The 26,143-nt window shown below is 48.5% G+C and overlaps 1 protein-coding gene across 2 annotated transcripts in view; it reads left to right on the top strand.

The window, feature by feature from the left end:
- The first annotated feature begins 13,342 nt into the window (after nucleotides 1–13,342).
- EPN2 (epsin 2) overlaps nucleotides 13,343–26,143 on the top strand; it is a 41,873-nt gene continuing 29,072 nt past the window's right edge. For both annotated transcript variants that reach the window (XM_030957966.1, XM_030957965.1), the window contains exon 1: nucleotides 13,343–13,472. The gene's annotated coding sequence lies outside the window, so the exon portion shown is untranslated. The remainder of the gene's footprint in view (nucleotides 13,473–26,143) is intronic.

The following is a 26,143-nucleotide window of genomic DNA, read 5'->3' as shown; positions in this document are numbered from 1 at the left end:
ATTCAGGCATCCCAGTGCCTGAGATGGGGAATGTGGATAAATCCTGTAGGACAAAGGCTGCAGCTGCCTGTGTGCCCAGGGATGGAATCAGCCCTTCCAGTGGGGACCTGGATGTCTCCTGAGCCCCACTGAGGCCCCACACAGAGAGGAAGTGACATCCTGGGCTAGAAAATGCCACATCAGGGCCCCCAGGCAGGATCTCAGTGTCAGCACTTTCCCCCGGAGCAGAGGCCACGTTGGTGAGTCCTGAGTGCCGGAGTTTTTGTGTAACCCAACTTCTCAGCCCACACAGAGGAACTTGTGGCACCATTTACACCCTGGTGTAGCTGAGGACAGGGGATCAGACCCCTCTGGACCTCACATTATCCCACAGGATCTGTAGGAAAACATCTACAGGAGGAGCAGACGCAGGGACAATTGGCCACACTGGGTCCAGCGTGGCCAGGAAAGGCTCCTTGAGGTGCTGGTGGTCTCCAGACGTGGAGCTGCATCTCCTCAGGGTCAGCAGGGGTGGCTGGGGCTGGTATTGGGGTTCTTGAGCTGGTAAATCAGAGCAGGGCCTGCTTGCCTGTGATGTAGGTGGGTTGGGAAATGGGACTGTGCTCTCATGGGAGAAGCCCGAGGGCAGGGGGCTGGTGGTGGGACCTCACTTTCTGCTTTTGGCCCCAAAAATGGATCTGGAAAAGGACTAGAACTCATGAAACCTTGCGTGGGGAATTCAACCCCAAACCTACAAGAAAGGATCACTGACAGGCTCATCCCAAAGAGCCTCTCCTGGATGGTGGCTGGGATTGGCCTCCTGGGAAAGGCCGGAACCTGTTTTGGTGAGGAGGGAGCAGCCAAGGGGAACAAACAGTGGGGGCTTCCTGGGGGTTCCCAGGACTCTGATTTGGGCTGCTGGATGAGGTCACTGCCAGTGCCTGGGCTGGGCTGGGGGCTCAGGCCAGGATGGTTTACAGAGGTGTGAACCATCAAGGGCTTAATCATCAGCTGGAGGTTATTTGCCTTCCTGCGCTCTATAAAAGGATCTGGAGGCCACTTCTTGGGTTTGGACTGAGGAGAAGGGAATGTTCTCTCTCATGGCTGTGTCTTGGAGCTGCTCCTGAGATCCTGCTGTTCCCTGGGATGCACCAAGAGCAAAAGGTGAGCTGTCCCTCTGTGTGGTGGCTGTGTCTTCCCTGGGGTGACCAGGAGAGGCTGGAGCTGTCCAGATCCACCTGGAGCAGGTCCTGGGTGTCCAGCTGGCAGCAGATCTCATGTGCCCCATGGCTGTGGTGTCCTGGTCCTTGGCTCTGTCCTGGGGCCTTGCTGTGGTCACTGACACACCTGGGGTGACTCTGGGACCTGCTGGGTGCCCTCATGCAGGCCAGGCTCTGCTCTAAGCTGTGGGAGGAATGTTTTCTGCTGAATCCTGCTGTGCAAATGTCTGATGGTGACTCCCAGGATGAACAATGTGTCTGGCCTCCAGTCTCCATCCTTGGTACTGGGTTATGGAGAAGCCCAGGTTCCCATGCTAAAATTTCCCAGATGGGCTGGTGCTGCAGCATGGATGGGAGCTGGGAATGCTCTGCCAGCTCTTGTGGGTCCTCAGAATCCATTCCCAGGCAGCTGAAGCTGGAAACCCCCCAGTGAAGCAGGGAGGTGCAGAGGGTCCCAGCACCGCTTTGATTCCCACGGGACACGATGAAAATGCTCCCTTTAAGTGGAAGCTCCAAAGCAGCGGGTAGGAGGCTGGGATTTGGGTGTGGAGGCTGTTTGCTGTCGGTGTTTGCCCTGGGGGGAGGCTCCTCGCCCTCGGCATGGGCTGCAGGAGGAACCACCCATGGGCCAGGGATCTCCGCGGCTCCCGCGGGGCTCGTGTGAGGGGAACCGGGAGTTTGGTCACATCCAGGCTCAGCCTGAACGGCTTCCAAGAATCTCCCCCTCAACGGGAGCATCTGTTATTTTTCTAGGAATTAAAAAGAAAATCCCACCGCAGAAGGCTGTGCCGTGTGCGTAGGTGAGGGGACAGCGCTGTCACCCTGCTGTCACCGCCGTGACTCAGCCGGGGGGCTGCGGCTCCCGGGAAAAACAACAGAAAACAAATGTAGGGAGAAATTGTGAATGATCGCTGGCTGCCGGTGACTGAGCGGGCCACCGGGGTAGTCAAATTTCGGTTCCTCCTTAGGGCTGGCTGGTTAACAAAGAAGTTATTAATAACCAATTAAGGCACAGCTCACGTCATGCCTTCCTCCGGGAGTGTGGCAAGAGTGGCCCTGGTTCCTCCTTCGGCTCCGTACCCACCCCGCTGCTTTGGGGGGACATTCGAGCAGGTATCCCCTCCCCACAGGGCTGCTGGGGATGGGGACATGCCCAGGTGGCACCTCCAGGGCCACGGTGACACCTCCCAGGGCTGTGGGTGACCTGAGGCTGGGCTTTGGTGTGTTTGGCTGAGCTGCTGGTGGGAGAGGAGTTTGGCAGGAATTTGGGCAGTGCCAGCGCAGGTGGTGACAGCCGTGGGGACACGGAGGAAGGAGGAGGAGGAGGGTCCCTGCTGGCCAGTGATGTGCGCGGTGCCACATCCCGGGCAGAGCCGGATGCGCAGAGAATCCGGGCACTGTGCTGCTCCTGAAGCCGCCTATTCAGGCACGGACGGCAGCACAAGAGGGAGGAAGCGGAGGGAACAGGGAGCACTGAGGGCCTCTGTGTGTGGCAGGACGGATGCAGGTGCAGCTGTGGATTCCCCGGATGCTCCACGCTGCCCTTTCTCGCTGGGGATGCACTCGGAGTCCCCCCGGAGTCCCCAGCCCTGCTGTCACTCTGATTTATTCCTCTTGCCACACTGTCCAGTGCTGCCTTTATTTTTTTTTTTTTCCTGTAGGTTTGTGTGGATTCTCTGAAGTGTCACTCAGGGTTGGGCTGTCCCTCATTGCTCTGACTTGTCTCCTCTCCTCAGATGAGGATCTGCAGGAAATGTTTAGTAATTAAGTAGCTGTGAAAACTCTGCCCAGCCTGTCATCAGCTGGGGCTGAAATCAGCCCCAAAGGATCCATGGGAGAATCCACACACGTGGCCTTGCCCGTCCCAGCCCACACCCTGCTGCTCCCTTTGGAAAACCGAGCTCAATAAAGCTGCTGCTGTGGTGGCAGAGCCCTCTCAGGGCACTTTTCCTCAGTGGTGATTTTCACCTGTGCAAGGCAAGAGGAAAAACTGAGTGCAGGTTTCTTAGGAAGCCACAGTAAAACTGATGAATTCCTCCCAAGGGCTGTGTTGGGCTGTGATTTCTGACACATCAGCTGTGGCAATCCAGGGTAATTTCACTGAAGTCTGTGTGTAAATGAGAGCAGGATGTGGCCCGTGTTGAAGGAACACTGCCCAGGGGGCTGCTCCAAGATGTGTGTTCTTGCTTTCTGCTCTCTTAGCAAATGCAGCACTCCTAGGAGGCAATTCTGCATCTTAAATAGAAAGCCAAGGCACTGCTTTCTCTTGAAGTCTTCCTGTAGAGCTGGAAACAGCATTTGCTTCAATGGAAGAGTTTGAGATCCCCAGGAAAATGGGGCCTGAGCCCCCTGCCTGTGAAGCTGATGGCAAAGGAACAGCATTGCTCTGATAGGGCTCATGATGTAAGGCACTAACATTAGCACAGGTAACAAAAACCCTCCCCATGTAGGTGTGCTTGGCACAAGATGCACTTGCAGTAGCAAGCAAAGCATCTGGCAAAATCCTGTAAATTATCTGTTTCTGCACCGTGTTCCTCTCAGCATCTGAAATGCAGATTTGTCATCTTCCTTCCTCCTTCCTCCCCTCTCTTCCTCTCCCAGGCTGAAAGAGGAACTCTGGGTTTTGCTGGTTTTTTGGGCTTTGCTTGGGAGGGGCTGGTGGTCACTACAGGCTGAGTAGCTCGTGGGGCTGCTGATGAGGTGGCAGCAGGACCCAGTGGTGTGTTGTGTCCTTTTGTCACATTAATGCCACATGGTGATGTCCTGCTGCGCTGGAGAAATGGCCCTGCTGGTCCTCCCTGCTGCACAATCTGGGATTTCAGTGCTATTTCATGTCAGGGAGGGTCAGGCTGGATATTAGGAAAAGGTTCTTCCCCCAGAGGGTGTTTGGGCACTGCCCAGGCTCCCCAGGGAATGGTCCCAGCCCCGAGGCTGCCAGAGCTCCAGGAGGGTTTGAACTGCCCCAGGCACAGGGTGGGATTGTTGGGGTGTCTGTGCAGGGCCAGGAGTTGGATCAGCGATCCCTGTGCGACCCAACTCAGCATAATTCAGCCTCTGGCATTGCCTGGGAGCAGGGGCTGGAGGCACCATGGGGCACAGGATGCTCTGGAAGGGCTCAGATGAGCAACAGGGGCAAGAGTTTGATGGTGGGCAAGCTGCAGCTCCAAGTGGAGGGTGAGGTGGCTGGAGGAGCTCAGGGAACCTCTGGAGGAACAGGAACAGTCTGGACTGGGCACAAAGGACTGGAATCACTTGTGGGAGACCCTCAAAAACAGCGTGGGAAGGGGCTACAGTCCCTCTTCAGTGTGGGCACCTGTGTTTTCTCCCTCTGCAAACCAGATTAGCACAACCTCTATCCCAGCCTGATGCCTGCTTGCTGCTCCCCCAGCTGGCATCAGGAACGCAGCCTCCAGTGGTTTGCAGCTGTGCCGTTCTTGGCTCCCCAGGGCAGAGACAGCTCAGTAAATCACTTTAGCACATGTTTAAATCTCCCTGAGCACCTCTGGGTGCAGAAGGGCTTAGGGAATGTGCCAAGTGTCCGTGAGGCTCAGGGGAGGCTTTAGGCTTGAGGGTACCAGTCCATGGAGAGGCTGGGGAAAGGAAAGGAGCTCCCCAGGGATGGAGCTTTTGGGAGAAACCCAGGAGAGCTGAGGCAAACAGCACGTGGGTGCTGCTCTTGGCCTCTGCTCTGAAGGATGGCAAGCATGAAGGGCTGGAGCTGGGAGCCAATGAGTGGGAAGATAAGAACATCCCTCCTGCTTAAAACCAGGTGCCCAGTCCAAAATCTGAGCACTGGCAGTGTTTGTAGCAAATGTTTGAGGATAATGGGAGGATATAACTGGAGAGGGACTTTTCACAAGGGTGTGTAGTGATAGGATCTGGGGGAATGGCCTTAAGCTGAAGGAGGGCAGGGTTAGATTAGGTATTAGGAAGAAATTCTCCCCTTGAGGGTGGTGAAGCCCTGGCACAGGGTGCCCAGAGCAGCTGTGGCTGCCTCTGGATCCCTGGAGGTGTCCAAGGCCAGGCTGGATGGAGCTTGGACCAACCTGGGATAGTGGAAAGTGTCCCTGGCCGTGGGTGAGGGTTTGGAACTGGATGATCTTTGAGGTCCCTTCCTACCCAAACCAGTCTATGATTCTCTGATAAGAGGAATAAGTGAGTGAGCAGACAGAATTCCACGCTGTGTTCTTCTCCTTGGATTCAGTAATTCTGGGCACCTCCCAAACCGGAGCTGTGGCTGCAAGATGCATCTTGAAAGAGGCACCCTTGAGTGACAGCCTCTCCAGTTCCCTGCCTTCCCCCAGGCTCTGATCTCAGAGCAAAACAAGAGGTCCTGCCCTGCCTGGAGGGAAAACACGGGAGTCTCACGTTTCTCTCTCAAGCGCAAGCTGGAAAAGCTGATGCAGACACGCTCTGGAACTGTAATGAAGAGCAAGGCACAGCGTGCTCGTGTGGAACTGCCTGTCAGTTTTCATTTAAGGGTCAGCTGGTGGTTTCTTGGAGGAAATGGCCTGCACAGCCCAGCCCTTCCTCCCCAAGTGCTGGAGATCCTGCTGAGTGCAGAGAACTTCTCAGCTGAGCTGTGCAGGTGCCACAAACCCTTCTTCCAGCCCACTGGTGACACATGAGGGCTTTTCATGACATCAGGCATTTTGGGCTTCTTTAGTTTTCACCCTCCTGGATTGGATTATTCAGCTGAATAGTGACCAAAGGCCACTTTCAGTACTGCTAAAATGTCGTGGTTGTGCGTGGTTTGCACCCCGTGCCCCTCCCAAAATGCTCTGAGTGATGTGGAAGCATCTTGAGGGACAGAGGAAACTTGCTGTCTGTAGCAACTTGCTCTGCAGTTATTTTTGGTTGAGGTTATCGTGGTTTGTGTCCCAGAAAAGATGGGGCCGTGCACAGCCAGTTCCCAGCAGTGCTGGTGTTTGCCTCTCACCTTTTCCTCTCAGAGATGTTTGATTTCTAAAAATCAGAAGGCAACAGACCCCTTTGACTTCCTCTGATGTTCACAGGGTCAGGGAGCAATCCTGTATTTCTCCATCTCAGTCCATAAGAATGTGGAAGCTCGTAGGAGTATTAATTACAGCCAATTATAACCTGCTTGACTGGCTGAGGTGCTCAAATGGCTCCTGAGACTTGCTGTTGTTGAAGAGGAACATTTTTCCTTCCACCAGGTTTTTGAGGAGCTCAGAGCAGGGCTGATCCATGGAGCAGCTTGGCTGGGTTGTGTTAGGATTGAACACTGGATTTCTGGAGGAATTCTTGCCTGCAGTGCTGTGCAGTTTGTTTGCTTTGTGGAGTCCTGATGGCTTGTCATGAATCTCTTCCAGCCCAGCTGGTGAATTTTTTTAATCTGCTTGTTTATCACACAGGGACCATACAGCTCTGCAGCATTGTTTAGGGTTTTTTACAGAGTGAAAGTTCCTGGGAAGCCCTGTTGAGGATGAGATGGGGCAGCAGGGATGAGTTTGGAGTCACAACCCAATCCGCATGCAGATATGAAAGTTTCAACTGGCTCTGTGAGCCTGGGAATGGAGGAAGTTACTTGCAGAAGTGGGAATCAGAAACCCAGAAATTGGGCCAACCAATTAAGGGACTGGCTGGATGCTGTGCAAACACAAACCAAACAGCTCCCAGTTTCCCTCTGTCAAGGGGGAAAGCTACCAGCTTGTCAGGGATGGGCACCCAGCTGTAATCCAGGAATGTGGCAGCACCATTCCAGCCTCTCTGTTTAAAAGACACAAAATACCTGCAGCTTGCAGTACTTGCTCTGCTTTGGGGGTCACATCTTGATGTCTGAGAGCAAAGCTCTGAAGTTTGAGCCCAAACTGGCTGTAGCTGTGCAGCTCAGCTGCCAGGGTTGGAGCTGAGGTGGCTTTCCAGGCATTGGATGCTCTGGGAGCAGAGCACACATGAAGGAAGCTCCAGTTGTCCCCATGATGCCCCAAATCTCTGTGAGCACCCCACGGGGGTGTGATAATGCTGATTTCAGTGTTGGCACCCCTGACTCACCCCAGGTAAGGGGTGGATGATTTGCTGCACCTGATTCCTGTGGGGAGGGTGGTGCTTTCTGGGGTTTTGTGCTTAAAAATGAAACTCTTTGTGCTGGACCATGTCCTCAGCAGTGGCCACAGGGTGCTTGGTAGGTACACATCATTTCCCTCCCTCCTGTACCAGTGTACAAAGTCTTTTGCCACCCTTTCCAGCCAAAATCCCTGTCCCAGCAGGAGAGAGGAGATCCAAATCCCAGAGGATTCTGCAGAGCCAGGAGCATAACTCCTGACACGTTCCTCAGAGCCAAGCCCACAGGGCGTTTTCCCTCAAGGTTAGGAACAGCTGGGAGGAGTGAGGATAATCCCTGGCCACGTGAGGTCCTTGTGCAACTGCACAGGTCATCCTGCAGTTTGGAAGTGATTATGGAGCCTCTATCAGTGTGAGGATGGGCCTGGGGCAAAAGGGAGGGGCTGCCTCTCCGGGTGACATTCTTTGGGTGGCTGCAGGAATGAGGAGGAGGAATCCCGATGGGAGATGTTGTCCATCAGCTCCATCCTGGCAGGAAGTCCTCTTGTTGTGACAAGGAAGAAGTCAAGAGGGATAGAACAAACTGTACCAAGCAAGAGGGAATGCTTACAGGCTCTGCCTTGGTGACTTGCTTTGGGGAGCCAGATGGTAACAATAAATGAGCCTGACTTTGCTGGGCCTGAGTCTGCCACTCCAAAGTGTGCAGATGGTCCTAATGGGTGAGTGCTCCCAGCCTGGAAACAAGCAGCAGATCCAGGCTCTTTAGGTCAATTGTGTTCCTTGTGTCCTATAAACCCAGAAAAATACCTCCTCAGCAGTCAGTGTGGCCTTGCATGGCCCTGTCCTCTCTTTTCTGCTGATGTGGGTGCTGATCTGAGCCTCTGGTAAGCTGGTTCAGGGAGCTGAACTGGCTGAGAAGCAGCACTCCCCCCCCAAAAAGTGATTAATCTTCACCACAGGTGGTATAAGCTGGTGCTGGTGGCAGGGAGGGAATGAGAAGGGGTGGTGGAGGAAGGGCAGGAACCACAACACCCTGACTTAGGTCAATTAAAACTTGTGGAATTTCACCCCGAGGCTTCAGTGGGATTTAATGTAAGCAGCACAGTAGCCTTGGCTTCTTGCTGAGGCATGGGAGAAACTGCACCTCCTGAGCAGTAAGGAGAAAGGAATGAGGGAAGGTGCCCACAGATGAGAACAGCTCCAGCTTCTAAAGAAACACAACACTTGGTAATTACTAGAACTAAGCACATTCAAACGTCACTGCCTCTTGCACTGTCAGAGCACATTCATTTTGAGAAAATCAGAATGTGCTGGGCTTGCATTCTCCCTTCTCTTTTCATGAATCTGCCAACGTGTTCAGAAAAGGTCTGGTTTGAATACCCATATTAGAGGTGTATTAATTTTGAACTTGTCAAAAGGAATATTTGCATTGGAAACAGTTCTACAAGTTTGTCTGCATCACGAAGGGAACGAACCCCCTCCTGCTGGCTCTGTTCTGATTAGCTTGGGTTGCTTCCAGCTGAACTTAGGCACAGGCTCACTGGGCTCTACTCTCCCATCCTTCTGCTTTTCTCCCTTATTTAAAGATGTTTGAAGAAGCCAGGCTAAATATGATGGGAGCTAAACTCTTATTTTGGTTCTCCTCGCTTTGTAGACAAACCCTGGAAGTGTGGAAGGGCTGCAGACCCCGTGGATCCCTGTGTCTGATTGAAGCAGACAAGACTGTAACTCAGACTTTGCATATTTCAATGAAATATTCATGAATCCAGGAGAGAATAACCCGGGGTGAACATCAAGTTGTATAATCTGAATATATTCTCTATAACTGTCAGCAACACGCAGACAGCTCAGAAAATTCCGGGGAGGGTCTGTGCTTGTTGAGAAACATCTCGCTGCTTTGGCTCTAAGGACAATGATGATTGTGTTTGCCCAGACTATTTAATTAGCAGATTTCCCCAGTTGGGCTCTTAGGGACTGAAGTCCCCATTTACCCCATGTGGAAGCATGTGGCTTCCCGGGAAGGCTGGGAAGCTCCAGCTGCCACTGGAGTGGAGGGTGCCCAAGCAGGCAGTTCCTCACTCGGCTGTTTAATCCAGGCTGAAGAGCTGAACATTAAACACACCTTCATCAGATGATGCTCGTCTCTATTTCTGCATTGATTCCTCTGAAGACCTGCAGGTTAGGAGTGGGAAGGAAAATCAGTAATGGAGCAAAATGACTGTGATTTAGAGATTGGATTGCACACAGCCAGGGCCATGCATCAGGATAATGAGATTCAGTCTTGTTTGCTTACAAGCACTGGAGACAGAAGCAGAAAATGCGATCCACCAAGCCAGCTCTCAGGAAATGAGGAACAATAGAGTGAGGAAATCAAATTTCAAACGGCAGGGATATATTTATCGAGTTTTCCTTGGGATTTCTGCAGAGCTTTGGGGCGTTCTCTGGGCAGTGTTTTTTCAGGCAGCTGACATATGGCAGGAGGATTAGATCACTGCAAAGCACCGTTGGTTCTGACCTATTTGTTAATGCGGGGCTGGGGTCAGCGACAAGGGACAAATGCACTTGTCACTGTTTGGGGCTTTTCAAGTGCTGCTCCTGTTGTCCCTTGCACCGTGGCCAGACATTTGGAGCAACCTCATTAGCTAATTAGTGGTGTGCTCAGCCCCACGTGGGCGATATTCCCATTATGGCTGTGGAACAGGCCCTCCTGAGGCTCCCTGGCAGCTGCTCTTCCCCAGGTTAGTTGGGAGGGCAGCTGCAGGAGGATGTGCCTTCCTCATCATCTCTGGAAGAGCTTCCTGCATTCCAGACATCCCATTCCTTATCCTGCTCCTTATCCTCCTGCTCCTTGCCTGCTCCCACTCACTGGGTCCACTGCCACCAGCTTGTCTCTGGTGACCAGTGACAGGACCTGAGGGCATGGTGTGAAGCTGTGCCAGGAAAGTTTAGGTTATCAGGAAATGGGTTTTCACCCAGAGGGTGCTGGGGCACTGGACAGGCTCCCCAGGGAATGGTCATGGCATCAAGGCTGCCAGAACTCCAGGAGTGTTTGGACAATGCTCTCAGGGACACGATGGGATTCACAGAATCACAGAACAGTTTGGGTTGGAAGTGATCCCAAAAACCCTCCAGTTCCACCCCTGCCATGGGCAAGGACACCTTCCACTATCCCAGGTTGCTCCAAGCCCTGTCCAGTCTGGCCTTGGACACTTCCAGGGATGTGACAGCCACAGCTGCTCTGCTCAACCTGGTCTAGTAAAAGGTGTTCCTATCCTTGGTGTTGTCCTGTGCAGGAGCAGGAGTTGGATTTGATGCTCCTTGTGAGTCCCTTCCATATCCTGAGGATATCCTGGGAGTCTGTGAGCTGCCTTCTCCATGTGGATTGCTCTGCTGGTTATCAGGGTGGTGCCACAGCTCCTGGCTCCTGGTGCCCATCTCTGACTGCAGATTGTGGCCTTGGACTCTGGTTCTGCCAACGCAGCTGAAATGGTGTGGGCTGGGACGGATCAGAGATGGCTCAGGTCAAGATCCAGGTCCAGCCTGCTCCAGAGAAGGATGGGGCAGGGCTGCAGCGGGAAGTGTTCTGCACCAGCTCGTGCCTTTAATATCAGGACAAATGCAGTGACCTCCTGTTGCTAATAGGAAACAAGAGACATAAATCCACTGCCACGAGCCTGCTCAGGGGCCACCAGGAGGGAACATCCCTGTGCAGCTTGGGCAGAGCTCTGCTGGTGCAACTCTACCAGTCATGTACTGCCCAGGGCAGCAGGAACACTGCACTTTAAGGCATTAACACTGATATAATAATAAAAAAATAAGTGATTTTACTTGGCTGGTTTGTTTTACACGCACAAAGGGGCTTGATCTGGTTGATGGAGAAGTGGTTTTTTTTGTGGAAATGTGCCAGCTGCAGGAGGTTTTTGCTGGGTTTGCTGATTTGCACACTTAATGATGTAGACAGACACCTGGGATGGAGCTGGGAATGGAGAGGAAGCTGCCTCCTGCTCTGGAGAGCTGTCTGCCCAGAGCTGGAAGGAACACAGGCAGGAGAGAAGGCAGCAGGAACAATCCTGTTCTTCCCATTTTATTTTAACCAAGAGCTTTCTTCTCCTCCTTTAGAGCTGTCAGCACCTGATCATTAGGATTAATGAACGTGCACAGAAACATTGGGTTTCCATCATTGCTGTTTTCTTGCAAAGAAGAAAAGGGGGAAGTATTCTTTCAGCTCCTGCTGATACCATCAGATGTGTGCTGATCCCTTATTTTTTTCACCCAGAATTTAATCCTGCCTAGCTCAAGGTTAACAGCTAAGCCAGAATCACAGCTTGCTGTGGAAGATTTGGAGCTTCCCAACTCCCAGATGGTGTTCAAGGCATTGGAATGTGCAGCATTTCTAAACAAGTTGCTTTTAATGCAGCTCACCCGGTATTTCACTGCAGTCCCCATTCTTCTGCATTTAAACCTCAAATCTGTGGCAGATTTCATAGTGGCTCCATGGGAGGGAGGACTGGGCTCTAAGTGGTGGATGCTCCATCCATGGAAGTTTACAAGGCCAGGTTGGACAGGTTTGGAGCAACTTGGGACAGTGGGAGGTGTCCCTGCCCCTGTCAGGGTTTGGAATGAGATGATTTTTAAGGTCCCTTCCCAAACCATTGTGGGATTTGATGAAGTTTGCAGCACTCAGCCTGACCTTCCTTTCACTTAAAAGCAGTGACTCATAAACTGGATTTTGCTCCACATTTCTGTTTTCCTATGCTTTTGTAAGGCACGATTCCCCAGGAATTGGGGTTTTAAATAACCAGCAGCAGATCCAAGCAGAGCTGTGCTCTCCAGCTTCTCCCCTGGCCCGCACCAATCCCGACTGTCTCCCGAGCAGCCATGTCCCGTTTCCTTGAATTGTCTGCTGGTTTTAAGATGGGAACAAATATATTCAGGGAGGACTACAATGGGAGCAGAGCCCTCCTCCAGCCCGTGTGCCGGACACAGGTTTAGTCATTATCCTGAGGGGAAGGACGTGTGCTCCGACCCACCCAGACCCTCCGGCTCCTCCTGCCACGTTTGTGCCCCTGTGTCCCTGCTGGGCTCCCCTTCATCACCCAGCGTGGTGACCTGATTCACAAATGTGTCCATAAAGTGTTCCTTTAGCCATAAATGTGGTTATTTTATACTGGCATCTGCAGTGGGAGCATCTGTGCTGTGTGAGGCAATGGGAGCTGTGCCAGGGAGGTTCAGGTTGGACACTGGGAGGGATTCTCTCATAGAAAGAGTGAATAACTATTGGAGTGGGCTGCCCAAGGATGTGGAGGAGTCACTGGCCCTGGAGGTGTTTGAGGAAAGGCTGGATGTGGCACTCAGTGCCATAGTTTAGTTGACAAGGGGGTGTTTGGCCACAAGTTGGGACCTGATCTTCTCAGGTCTTTTCCAAACTAATTCATTCTATGATTCTGCTTTGGGGGCTGACAGCAGATGTGGACCTCGACTTTTGGGGGGCAACCCTCCCCTGAAATGTGTTTCTCCTGGGTGCTGTGAGCGTGGAGGGGGAGTGTGTTCCCCAAGCCTTCTCCTTCCATCAAAGGCAGCCCCAGGCCTGATCCATAAAGTGTACCCTGATCCATAAATGTGGTCATTTTGTACTGATATGAATTCATTTCTATTTTTTGTCCCTGGATTTTGGGGGATCTCTAGCCCTGAACCCAGCTCCTCCTGGGCTCTGTGAGCACTGAGGGGGATCCCCAAGCGCCCTCCTTCCATCAGACCCAGCCCCACACCCTCCCTTAAAGCGTTCCCTGACCCATACATGTAGTTATTTTGTAATGATAGACTTTTTTGGTATTATTTCACCCAGGTTTTTGGGGGACTCCTGAACGCTGTGAGCACTGAGGGCCCTCCCTAGGCGCTCTCCCATCCAAAGTCCCCCGGGGGCCGATCCTGCCTCGCTCCGCACTGGCGCCGGGTCCGGCTGCGAGGAGCCGCGCCAGGAGGGAGGGAGGAAGCGAAGAGGGAGGGAAGGAAGGGAAGAGGGAGGGAAGGAGGGGAAAAGGGAGGGAAGGAGGGGACGGGCAGCGCCGCGTCCCCCCCGCCCTCAGCGCGGCCGCGCCTCGGGGCCGCGCGCGGCCGCCGGTTCCGCCTCCTCCGCCGCCTCCCCGCGGCCGCCGCCGCCATGTTGGATGGTGCGTGTGGGTGTCAAGCGCAGCCCGCGGCCGCCGGGCACCGGGACACCGGGACACCGCGCCCGCCCCGCGCCCGCAGGTCAGCGCGGCTCCCGCGGGCTGCGGGACGGGGGGGGGAACGGGCGGGCGGCCCCCGCAGCGCCGCCTTTCCCCTCGGCGGGGCGCGGGGTGGGCGCGGGAAGGGCCCCCGGGGGTCCCCCGCGGGGAGGGCGCGGGGCCGCGGTCGCCTTTGTTGTCGCCGGTGGGTGGCTGGGCGGGCGGCGGCGGGGACGGGCCGGGCCCCCGCGGCCCCGGGTTTGGGCCTGGCTCCCGATGGGCCTCCCGGGGCTGCGGGGGATGGCGGGGCCTGCGGGCTCGGGGGGCTCCCGGCGGCGGCGCTGGGGCGGGGGGGGGGCTCCGCTCCGCCCGGTCCGACCCTCGCCCCGGCGTTGTTCACCTCCATCGTGGCGGGGCGGGGGATATTTTGTTGTATTTTCAGTGATATCGTTGTCTGGGAGATGTGTGTTAATGCTTTTAATGATTTTTAAGGGTCTGTTTTATATAGGGGGCTTGGACTAGATGATCTCCAGAGGTCCCTTTCAACCCTAATAATTCTGTGATTTTCTGTGGTTCTGTAATATTCTTTCTCTCTCCCTGTATATATATTCACCGATACATACTTATATATATTTTTTTAAATTTTTTACCTGCAGTACCTGTGATGCTAGAGATTAGGGTTGGGTAGTCAGGGAGCTGTATTACATTATTGCTGTGAAATATATTGAAACAGTAATTATCACAGGCTGCCCGCAATGGAAGTCCCCTATTTTAAAGCCGTAAGGCTTTAATGTAAATGTTAAAATATTAATGTTAAGATTTAAAGCTCTAAGGCTTTAAAACTAGTAGCGTTCGGTCTCAGTTTTATGGGTGTGTAATGCTTCCCCCTCCCCCTTCTCAAGTACGGTATCGACACTGATCTGAAAAGCCAAGTGAGATTTTAAATTCACAGTGGTTGGACATATTTCTTGTTCTCATCTATTAAGAAAATAACCTGAATTATCTACATGCTCATCCATTTTCAACAGGAGGCCTAAAAGACTTGTTAGGATTGTGAAGCTGTTGCAGATGTTATGGGCTGTAGAGTCTGACTTGAGGAGTTCTAAATGCAAATCAGGCCACGAGATTAAGTTTTATTATTCTCTCCGCTGAAATACGTGTTTTATGGTAATACAGAACTCTTGCATAATTCCAGTGTGTTGCTGTGTTTTGTGAGACACAAGGTCATAGGAAATGGTATTGTTGGGGTGTGAAATGTGGGATGAATGATTTTTCAAAATCAGAAATATATTCTAATGGTATCTTTAGCAAAATGCAGCCTGTTTAGGAGTTACTTCTAAATATGTTTGTCTTGGCTGATTCTCAGATGTGTTATTTTTGAACAAACTCAAGTGTAGAGTTTTATTGGGAGGAATCAAAACTTTTGATAAATTTTCCTTTATAGACTCCAAGTAATGGTAAACTAGCTCGACAGAATTTCAGAGATAATATTCCCCATATTAAATATTTAACTATGTTATCAAAAATTATCAAGCAGAAATGACCCATGAGTGTGCATTCCTGAAGGCGGATTCTGATAAGGCCAAATTGACTGTGGGCTCCATTTGAGGAAGTTTGACTTGGGGGTGCTGATTGTAACTTCCTCTATTCCATGGAGTTACTCTGCAACATTACACCTGTGTCACAACAGCTCTCTGACACAGCAGCTTGAGTTTTACATCTGCTGAGGAATGGAAATTGTTATCAGCCTTTAAGAAATGCAAGGCAGCACTCACAGGATCTTTGAATCCCAGAATGGGTTGGGTTGGATGGGACCTCAAAGCTCATCCAGTCCCACCCTGCTAAGGCAGGGACACCTTCCACCATCCCAGGTCTTTCTAAAAAAGGTCCAGCCTGGCCTTGGGGACCTCCAGAGATCCAGGGGTGGCCACAGCTTCTCTGGGAACCTGTGCCAAGGCCTGCCCACCCTCCCAGGGAGGAATTCCCGCCCAATATCCCATCCAGTGCTGCTCTCTGGCAGTGGGAAGCTGTTCCTCTTTGGCCTGTCACTCCAAGCCCTTGTAAATAAATATTCTCTCTCCGTGGACTTGTCCCCTGAGAAAAAGCAGACTTTTTTCCTAGGTAGAAGCTAAGCAGTGGTGAGTAATATTTGGGTTAAAAAATGCTGTTTATGAGTTACCTGATGGGTGTGGAAGGACCAGAGGAGAGACCCCTGACTGTCAGGTAGCCTGGCTGGTGATGTTCGTGTTGGTTTTTACTTGCATTATTCCTACAGTCACATTTAATGAAGAGTTCATAAACATCTGATGTCCAGTATAATGCAGGCAGCAGAAATGAATTCAGCTTGCACTGACCACATCATTATTTACATAACTGGTTAATCATGCTAGTTTTGTTCCAGCTGTCAGCCATTTGATTGCTTTAAAACTTGGAGCTTTTAAGAAGCCTCAAATCTTGGATCACTGCTGGGAAATGCCAAAGGCCTAATTTGTTACTTCATAAAAATGCTGATAGTCTCTCTTGATACAGAAATCAGGGTTTTGTTTCTGTGGTTGTTTTTTTTTTTTCTTTCCTTTAGAGAGAGAGAGCAATCATTAAATGATAATCAGTTTAGGGGAAATACATTAAAGAGTAGTTATGATGTTCCTGATCTTGCTTTTCTTAGGTCTCCTACGTGGGAAATGACTCTGGCTTTTGCTTGGTGTAGAAGAATATAAGTTACTCTAATACCTTTCTTTAATGACTGGTACTCAGGAAGCAACTTCCCAGTCTTGCAGGGCCATATTTGCAGAGTGCTAAAGTGTCCCTTGGGATGTTGCTAATAGAAAATGAAATGTGCCTGCTTTGTAGGAATGCCTGTAATGTTCTTTTCCCACTTCGCCTCGCTCTGATCTGTGCAGGGAAAATATCGAAACCTACCAGCATCCTGCTGGCTTAAGTGCTTCAAAGAACAGCAGGTTTTTGTGTGTTTCAGTAGCCTGGCTGCTCATTAAGAAGGCAGGAGACTCCATGGAGGAGAACAACATGGATTGCTGTCCTCTGGAATAAAACCTGCCGGGGCTGATTGTAGGTCTGCTAGCGTTGGTGTGCTGCAGGTTTGGTACAGACTGGGCTGTGCTGAATAACAGACCCTGAAAAGCCTGAGTTAATCACTTTAGCTGGTTGTTACAGGACTGCTTTTCTGGTCTGCATGGGGAAAGAAATCAGAATGGTTGAATGTGAGTGAATGCAGAGACTCTGGGCTTCAGGATGGATCTAGAACTCAGTGGCTGTTGGGCTGAGCCTCTCAGTGAGTGGTGCAGCAGGTAGAAAGCTATAGGAAAACTGGTATTCTTTATTTATCATTTCACAAATACCAGTTTTGTCTCTGGTTTCCAAATTTGGGGTTTGCTTCATTTTATGATGCTGCTCCAGACCATTGATATAGGCAAAGTAGTTGGGTCAGAAGGTTCTGTGGTGTTTTCTGTAGGCTACCAGTGGTTGTAAGCACAGTTTAAGGAGAGTAGCTTAAGTTACCAAGATTGGGTTCTATGTAAATACCTAATAGTGAAGTTTATATGAATGATGATACTAATTGGAAAATCAGTATAGAAGTACTTTGTGTTTGTTGGTTGCACTGGCACTGAGGATGTCTGCAGAATTCAGTTTGTAATTCACTATTGTGCCTTTCTATATGGAAATATAACTTTGAGTTATGCTAGCGAGATGCTTTTCTTCTGCATAGATAATTTTCAGCTCATTTTTCTGGTATTGTTACAAAAACTGAACTTGAACTGATCGCAGAGCCAATACCCTGTGTTACATGAATTGTTAATAGTGTGTCTCTCTGTTTCCTGTCACCCAGGGCTGTTAACATAAATGCCTCTAACTGGGGCCTCGAGCTTGTGTTCAAGGTCAGGCCTGGCCTGTTCACGCCTCCCGTGCCTTGGCTTGCCAAATCCAGCTCTGTGCAGGTGGGGTAGCAGAGCTCAGGCTCGGACAGGTCCCCACTGGCAGTGGGAGTGCAGCTGCCTCTGCTCCGGGACTGGGTGAAACCAGTCCCAGCCCAGGCCTGGCTGCAGCTCCGCCTTGGAGGCTCCCCTTATCTGTGTTCTGTGCTGGAGGTGGCTGGGGGAAGTGTGAAGGAGTCTCAAACACACTCTTGTTTTGTTGTCAAGATCTGTACAAATTGTTTTCAAGGCACAGATTTCCTTCCACTGTCATCAGTGGAGCTCCCTGAGCTGCCTCGAGTAATTAGCTGAAATTTGTGTGTGAGACCTCTGCAGTTTCCTTCCACCCTGCTCCTCATCCTGCTTTTCCTTCCACCTTGCTCCTTCTCCTTCCTTTCCTTCCACCCTGCTCCTGCCTCTCCTCCCAGAGCAGTTTTAGCCATGTTGTTTGCAGTGTTTGAGCCTCTCATGTCACCATACAATAAATCCTAAATGGTCATGAGGTCCAGGAGAGTTTGGAGGGTGGCCCAGGCAGGAGAAGCCTCTGTGCTGCTTCTGCAGGCTTGGGACAGACCTGGCTCTTTGAGGCTTTTTTGTTTCTCAGAATGCAGCACTCAGTGAACAATACTTGTACAAATTAAGTAATAAATCTTTTTTTTTTAAAGTTCAAAGCTACTTATGAGTTTAAAACCATGCCAGACACCTTAGTTAGAGACGTTTTATGTTCACCCTACTAGACAGAAATCTGAAGACTCCCTTGCCTTGTTTGCTTTTCAGTATTGCAGGAGTTATGGCCAATTTTGGGGGCTGGAGTTTTAGAACAGATTACTTAAAATACATGGTGAAGTCTGGGGCTCATGGCTAAAATTCAGCAGCCAGACACTGATTTAATCTCTCTCCAGTATAACCTCATAGAGACTCCCCTGCCCTTCTGGAGATGTCACTTACATCATGTGATGGCTTCTACAATCCACCTGGGAGTTTTCATTATTTAAAAGCAGAAACCCAGGCAGAGCAAGCTCCCTACTTCTCTTGAATGGGTTTGAGTTTTGCCATCAAGAAATGCTACAACAGACCTGGTACCCCTGCTAGGGAAAAATACCAGCATGGATGACAGGGTACTAATGATGTCTGGGATGTTCTTTTACATTTTTATCTTTATTCTCCCAAATCATATTAATTTCTAGACTTAACATCAATTTAGTAGTGTCTGAACCTTTGCAAGGGCAATGCTCTTCTCAGAGCTTTGCTAGAACAAAGACATTTTAAGAATCTTAATAGAGAATCGTATAATCTTATTACAACTGCTCCTGTTTAAATCACTTCCTTGTACTTAAATAACAATCTGTCACCAGTATTTCTTGATTGTAGTTTTTGTCAGTTGCAATTTATCCCCCTCCCTGGTTTGGTTGAAGTTTTTTTCCCCCCTGATTGTGCAACCTTTAGGTTGGCAAAGCTCCTTCTTTCTCACACAGTTCCTCTGAGTCCACTGGGAGTAATCGCATGAGTAAATTGCTCACTGGTGTAAGAGCTGTGCAGTTCACAAGTAAAACCTTTTGTGGGACAAACCCCACTGAAAGAACTGATACAGACAGTTCTGATATTCCTCAGGGAGAGACCAAACAAAATCTTTTTAAAGGTAACTTCCTCCCCTGAGATGGCAGCACAAAAGATTCCCTCAGACACGTTTCCCTCTAGGTGGGAATTCTGTTCCAGGAGGTTCCTCGTGGGGATGAGCAGACCCCAAGCATCACCTCAGTTTTATCATTCTGATTTTTATTTATTTCTTTCTTTTTAGTGATGAGGATTTCTTCAGCCAAATCTGTTGACCCAATTGCTGCTGAAGCTGCTTTTCTACTGACTTTCAGCTCTGTTTGGACAGGGATGAGGCTTGTGACAACAGCAGTAAGGCAGAGATGTTTGCTCTAACCTATGAAATCAGCCAGAATTGAAGATCATTAATTAATCCTTATCTGCAGAGCTGTTCTAACATGCCTGTTCTCTGGTGGGGATGGTCAAGCACAGTGTGCTCTGCCACGTGGTGCACGTAAGGGAAAGCGCTGCAATTGTTACTTGAAAAACAGAACCTGAATATTTTTAATTATTCACTCAATCAGAGAAACACCCTCCCATTTTGTGCCATTGCTGGATTGTGACTGGTAATGTCTGGTTAGAGGCTGCTGATCAGGCATTACCCATAATATTCACATCCAGGGAAGATCTGATGCATCTTTAAAATGCCCCTGCCCAGGTATTTAATTATTTGATGAAAACTTCTTTCTCTAATGACCACTGGAAAGCACAAACTCCCCTGTGTTGTATTATCTAATGAAATATTTGCCTTCTGAGCCCATCCTGCCTTATTGCAGGGGTTTGATTGCTTCTTGCAGTGTTCTGCTGCTTGCAGTGATTTTTTTTTTTAAGGATGGAATGCTTATTACCTATGAGAAGTGTTACTATATTTTGCTGCTGTTGTTGAGCAGAGTTCATGAAGTTAAACTTTGTCTACCAATTTAGAAGAGTTTCTCAGAAAGTCAAGATAATGCCTCTGTTGGAATGTTTTCAGATAATCAGCATAGGTGACACAGACTGCTTTTCTTAGGAGTATAGAAATACAGATCAGAAATCAATATTTAATACTGTGATTTTTGAGAATATTTTCAATTTGTGCATATTTTTAAGGCAGAAATTTCTGTCTGCTGCTCACAAGAACAGCATGACTGTCCTTGCACCAGGCTATGATCGTGGTATTTCATACTTTTTCAGCAAAGCTGCTGCTTTCTGAAGATTTTATTGGTACTTGGGTGACTCCTCTGAAAGCTATTTATGTTTATATGTTTACTGGTTCTCTTGGGAAGCTTTAATAAGGAAGTAAAATACAGGAATGTTTATAATTGGTTTGACTTGGCTTTCAGAATTCTTGTAGAGAAGCTGAAGTATAAAAGCTCGAGTACAGTAAAATCACTTTTAAACTGGTTTATTGCAGAGAAGCACCGAGGTAAATCATCAAAGGATTTTTAGTCTGCAAAACTGCTTAAGTGTTGTGTTTAAAATTTACAAATCGCTGACCCCTTTGTGAGACACTGAGACAGACTGAAATGTCTGGCTCTTTTTTACGTTTGACTACCTAGTGAATAATCTGCTTTTGCCTGGCCTGCTGCTTTAAACACACTGAGTGCTGCAATTGCCATTTTGGTGTCTGTCTGCCAACCAATAGTGGCTGTGTATATTTAATTTCATCATAACACAACCATAGGATGCCTCCAGGAGTATTTACATGGGCTTTAAAAGTCAGGACGTGTTTTATGGCTGGAGATTTGGAATTTTGGGGAGTGCTCTGCGTGATGGGAACTGCTGAAATGTTGAGGAGTGAGGAACAGCAGGAGAGTTTTGTAGCTTGTCTTTTATGATTCTGTTTTTAATTTGCTTTATGGGGGGGTCTGTTCTGCAGGAGATGCTCTGGATCAAGCAGAGTGTGAGCACATCTTTACTCTGAGGGGTGAGGGACCTGTGGGTCTGGGGCTGACTGGGATCCCTGGATTTTAGTGCTGTTTGCTTTCAGGTGTGAGTGCAGGAAACACGCTCCAACATCCTGAATGCAGGAACACTTTTGTTCTCTATGCTCTGTGCAAAATTGTGTCTGGATGCCTTGGCTTCCAGCCAGGCTTTTAATCTCCTCTTTTTTGTGTCAGCTTGGATAGTGTATATAATACTATAGTGCCTTTTCCTGTCCCTGGAAATGCTGATTTTTAGTTTTATTTTAAGAAGGGTTTTCTTTTTCTTATTTAGAAGAAAAATAAACTTTAAAGGAGGAGGAAAGTCTATGCTGTTTTTTTTTTTTTTTTCGTTTCTTGTTGTAGTTTATGCTTTACAGAAAGGCCTGAAATGTTCTGTCAAAGCTTTATCTCTTGTCTCACAAATTTAAAATTTAGAAACAGGGCAAGGCAAGGTGGGGAAGGGGTCTCAAGGTAATTTGGAGTGAGGGAAGGGGAGAATTAAAAACGCATTCAGTGCCCATTAATGTGTGAAATGGATGTGCCTTTAGATGCCACAAGGCTTATTCTTCCATCCAGCTTGACCAGTCTTTTGTCAAAACTCCTATTTTAAGTATTTAAATAAAATACGGTGACTTTGGCATTCTCTCCTTCCATGGGAAAGCCGAGTAAGAGAGAATTTAGCCCCGCCTGCCGCTTCCATGCTAAACAGATGCAAATCAGAGCCCCCTCCCTCCAGTTGCCTCTTCTCTCCTCCTGGGTTTCATTGTTTTGATGAAAGCTGTTCTGGTGCCAACTCCCAGCCTAGAGGGCAGGTAAGAGGAATTAAAAAAATCCCAGATTCCAGCTCGGTGATTAACATATCGTTTGGAGCTTGTAGTGTCATCCTTGCGCACAAAACAAAGTCACAACAGCTTCACAGAGCAGAGGTTTGTCAGAAACGCAAACATCAAAGTGGCAAGAAAAGAGGAGTTTATTTAAAATATAGCAGAAAGACTTAAAACATTCGTGTTCACCTATGAGAGCTATTAAAAATTAAAGAAGAGCCTTTGAAGGCAAGCATTAAAGATTTAATAGTATTAATTGAATTAAGCCGTGGGAGTTGAGGATATGTAGACACATGTGTGAGTGTATGTTCTGAGCCATCCTCTGGGTTAAGGCAGCAGAGTGCTGAGACCTCAATTAGCTGTGCTTGCTCTGTAAGGGCTACCTTAACAAACCCTATTTATTCGTGGGGTTAATTAGAGACACCATTAGAACTGGGAGTGTAAACACAAGGAAAGGACTTGGAGAGAAGGGAAACTGCAGAGCCCACCAGCCTTGGCATCCCTGGGCAAGGCAAAGCAGGCAGAGTCCTTTCCAGTCTACATTTAAGGATAATTTTGTTTATATCATTAAGGCTGATTTTTTTTTTTCAATAATAGATTACTTTTCCTTTGTTGTGAGAGCAGTAACTTAATACTGTTGTACTCCAGCCACAGGTATGGGCTTTTTTTTGGCAGCTGAACTTCCATGTTACTTGATAATTATTTTCTTTTAAGACTGGCTGATTTTGGTAGCTTTTAAGCTTTTCTTATGCTTAGAACATTCACTGTTAGGAAGACTTCTTGCTGGAGGAAGAAGTTTGTCTGTAAATAGACACAAAAATAAAATCACACAGTTGAGTGTGATTGCAGTAATGTGGTGAGGAGGGGTTTTGGTTGTTTGTTTTTTTTTTTCTTTGCAAATTAAATACTCAAGGCTTAACATTTTTGCAGTGTACATTAAAAAGCAGGGGAAAACCCAAATCCTTGTATCATTTCTAGAAAGAAAGAGCCCTGAAAGCTCCTTGCAAGCCTGCAGGTGGCTTGGCAAGGGAGGGACATGTCCAGGGGGAGCAGCTCCAGGGGGATTTGATGGCTCTGGGAATCCTGGTGTGGAGAGGTACCACCAACCCCATGCAGAGGGATACCAGAGCTGAGGGAGATCTCAATACATTCATTTTTCCTTCTTCAGGGAGGTGGCTGCTGGCAGTGTGGGGAGGGTTGGGTGAGCCCTTCCTGCTGCAGATGTAGTTACCAAATGATTCAGCACAGTGCCCACGGATTGGAGCAATGTTGATGAATTCATTACTGCTCCCTGATGGATGTTAATGGGCCACAATTTCTTCTGTGCATTTGGACTAGGTGGAAAGCTCTTGAAAAAAAAAAATAATGAGAAAATGGAGTGGGTGAGTTTTTAAGCCACTTTTGTGTTCTGCTTCTAAATCTAACAAGGGAATGTTTTTAATGACTTGCATGAATACAGTGGTCAAAACAATAATCACCAGGCAGCTCTGGGAGGGACTGAGAGGAGCAGTGCTACACCAGGGATTTCTTATTTTATTCAATATATTCCAAGCCACAATCAGCTGCTTTGGAAGCAGAGGTAGGTATTGCCTTTTCCATGTGGGTTCCTTAGGAGATATCTGGAGTCCCAAGGCCATGATCCAGTTGCTGCTTGCTGGGTATCAGAGCTGAGGAGTAGAAGATGTTCTCTGCAAGAGCTGACTGGAAGAAAATGACCTTTAATGAAGGAACAGGCACAGATGCTTTTGAGTAACAAGTCTTTGTCATCCTCTTTGAAACGAACAAGCTGCCTCCCACTCAAATAATTTTCCGTCTAAATATCCAGAATAGATGAAAGAGTAGGTAGAATTTTACTGCTGGAGGATGGATTCAGAAAACTTGAAGAATTGTTATGCTGACAGCTGAAAATTCTTGTATATCTGCATAGGAGAAGGTGGGATTCACTGGCGTTTTCAAACCAGATTTTTTTTTCATAATTCCACAAAAATCAACAAAATTATAATACAATAATAACAAATATTTTATTTATTACAACAAGGATGACTCTTTTTTGTGCACGAATGAATGAATTGGAAAGTTTGAAGCAGAAAAATGAGGCAAAGTCCTTCTGTCAAATATGCTGATATTTAAAAAAAATCTTTAAGTGATTCACTTCCATCAAAGCTGAACTTAAAAATATAGCTCAGAATCAGGAGCTGGGGCACCACAGAAGTTGACCAAAGAGAATTATTTTTATATTATTCAATATTCTTGAGTTCTGTTTCTTGGGAACCAGAATCCAGTGTAGATCCAGGTTGCTGGTGGCACAGCTGGGACCTGTGCTGTGGACTTGCTCCTGCCAGGGTGGTGGTGCTGGACACGTTAGACACGTCTGAGAGGAAGAGGGAGAAGAGGTGGGTTGGTTTGGGAAGGATTTTGGAAACTCTGGTGTGTGCAGTATGAAAAGACAGGAGAGAGATATGGAGGAGTCAGAGGGAAAGCTGAACATTTGGTGTTGCAGGGCAGAGCTAAAATCGGGGTGGGAAAAGGGCAGGGCTAAGATTTTATGAAATTTGGTAATTTGGAGAGTGAAGGACTAAATTTCCTCCTGGAATGTAAAATTGCTTTGTCCCTAGGCAGGAAAAGGAGATTGCCCAGAACCCCAGTGTGCAGTCCTTGCAGTCACCTGCTGAGCCAAGTCCCAAACCTGAACCGTCAACTTCACCTCCAGTTTGAGCTCCCCAGGTGCAGCTTGGCCTGGTGAGCTGTAACTGGAGACTGCTGATGAAATGCCTGGTGCTCCCCTTATTTGGGGTGTTCTTTAGAGTAATTAGAGTGTCCTTGGCATTAATTGGTTGGGTGTTGTGGTGTGTGAGCAGCCCCAGCCCTGCCTGTCCCCCTGCCTGCCCCAATGTGTGCGATCAGTCCCTGGAGCTGTTCCAGCTGTGGCTCTGGTGTGGGGCAGAGTGGAGAGGCAGGAGCTGGGGAGTCCCATCCTCACTTCTCCTCTGAGCAGCAGATCCTGCTCTGGAACCCTGGCCTTGGGCCAGAAGGTTCCTGCAGGGAGGATTTTGGGATGTGTTTCCTACTTTGCAATCTTACAGCAATTTATTCACAGAGTCCCACAGTGGTTTGGGTTGGAAGGGACCTTAAAGCCCATCCAGTGCCACCCCTGCCATGGCTGGGACACCTTCCCCTGTCCCAGGCTGCTCCAAGCCCCATCCAACCTGGCCTGGGACACTTCCAGGGATCCAGGAGCAGCCCCATTTTCTCTGGGAGTCTGTGCCAGAGCCTCCCCACCCTCCCAGAGAAGGATTTTCTGCTCAACTCCAATCTCATGAGCAGACAGCTCATGTACCTGAATTTCTGAGGTTTAAAGCAATCTGATGTTTGCTCTGATAGTTAAGACATTGTGGTGACTTTTCAAGATGATTGTGCAAAATCTGGTGTCTGTGAGGGGAAGGCACTTGAAATTTTATGCCGTGAGTGGACATTGATGAATGTAAGTAGGATATTAAATCAATCTCTGTTTTCTTTGCAGGCTTGTAGTTTGTGCTGGCAGGAAGCACAATTAATTAAAATGGAAAAAATAGTGTTTGGAGGTATGGACAGGTATTTCTTGGCTTCTTGTACTTCTTGAACAATCCTTTTCCTTAGAAATCCGTGTCATAAAATAAAAGTATTAATCCTTCAGCTTCTACCAGTAGTAACATGGAGAGTTAAACTGTTTTTCCCCCCTAATCTTTGTCATGGTGAGCAATTGCCTCTGGCCTACTGAGTGTATTAATGTGGTTTCTTGTCTGGTGTGTGTAGGAGGATGGGAGAAATTGCACTTGGCGACGTTTGCTTCATGTTAATAAAAGTGCAAAATCAATTTAGTTAATGAAATGATCAGGTGATTTTATGTAGCAGGTATCTTCCCAAAATACATCCCCAAAACATGGAGTCTGATACATGAGCACACATTTAGGCGAGTACGAATTTTAAATATTGCAGTTCTGTAGGAAAACACTGGGGCTTAAAGAAGGGAGCTGACATTTTGTGCTCGTGTATTTTTTGCAGTTCTTCCTGTGTTCAGGCTGATCTGTGGGGCCTGAGCAGGTGCCTGTCACCCCATAACAGCCTAAGTGACAAGGCTGGACTTTTCTAATTAGTAATAGATTCTGAGGCACATCCTCTGGCAAGAGTATTGGATATCCTCTTTCCTTCCAAAAGGAAAATGTGAAAGGAGAGAAGCTCCTACCGCCCTTAATTGAGTTGAAAATACAATTCAGGTATATTTGGTAAGCTGAATTTCTTTCAGGTTGTCAAGGCACACATTGGGTGGTCTTTTTTTTTTCTACTCAATTTGTGAGAAAACAGATGAAATGCTTTCCTTGAAGCAGGTAATCCCCAGAGAACAAATTCCTTTGGGGAGGTATTTTTACTGCCCTGTTGAATTAATTTGCATTTGGCATTTCTGCTTCAGTGTGTAATGGCCTGACC

Source organism: Camarhynchus parvulus, chromosome 14, assembly GCF_901933205.1.
Source record: "Camarhynchus parvulus chromosome 14, STF_HiC, whole genome shotgun sequence".
In the NCBI taxonomy this organism is placed as follows: Eukaryota; Metazoa; Chordata; class Aves; order Passeriformes; family Thraupidae; genus Camarhynchus; species Camarhynchus parvulus.
The sequence above is the reverse complement of the archived record's forward strand: the minus strand, read 5'-3'. Positions and strand labels throughout refer to the sequence as shown.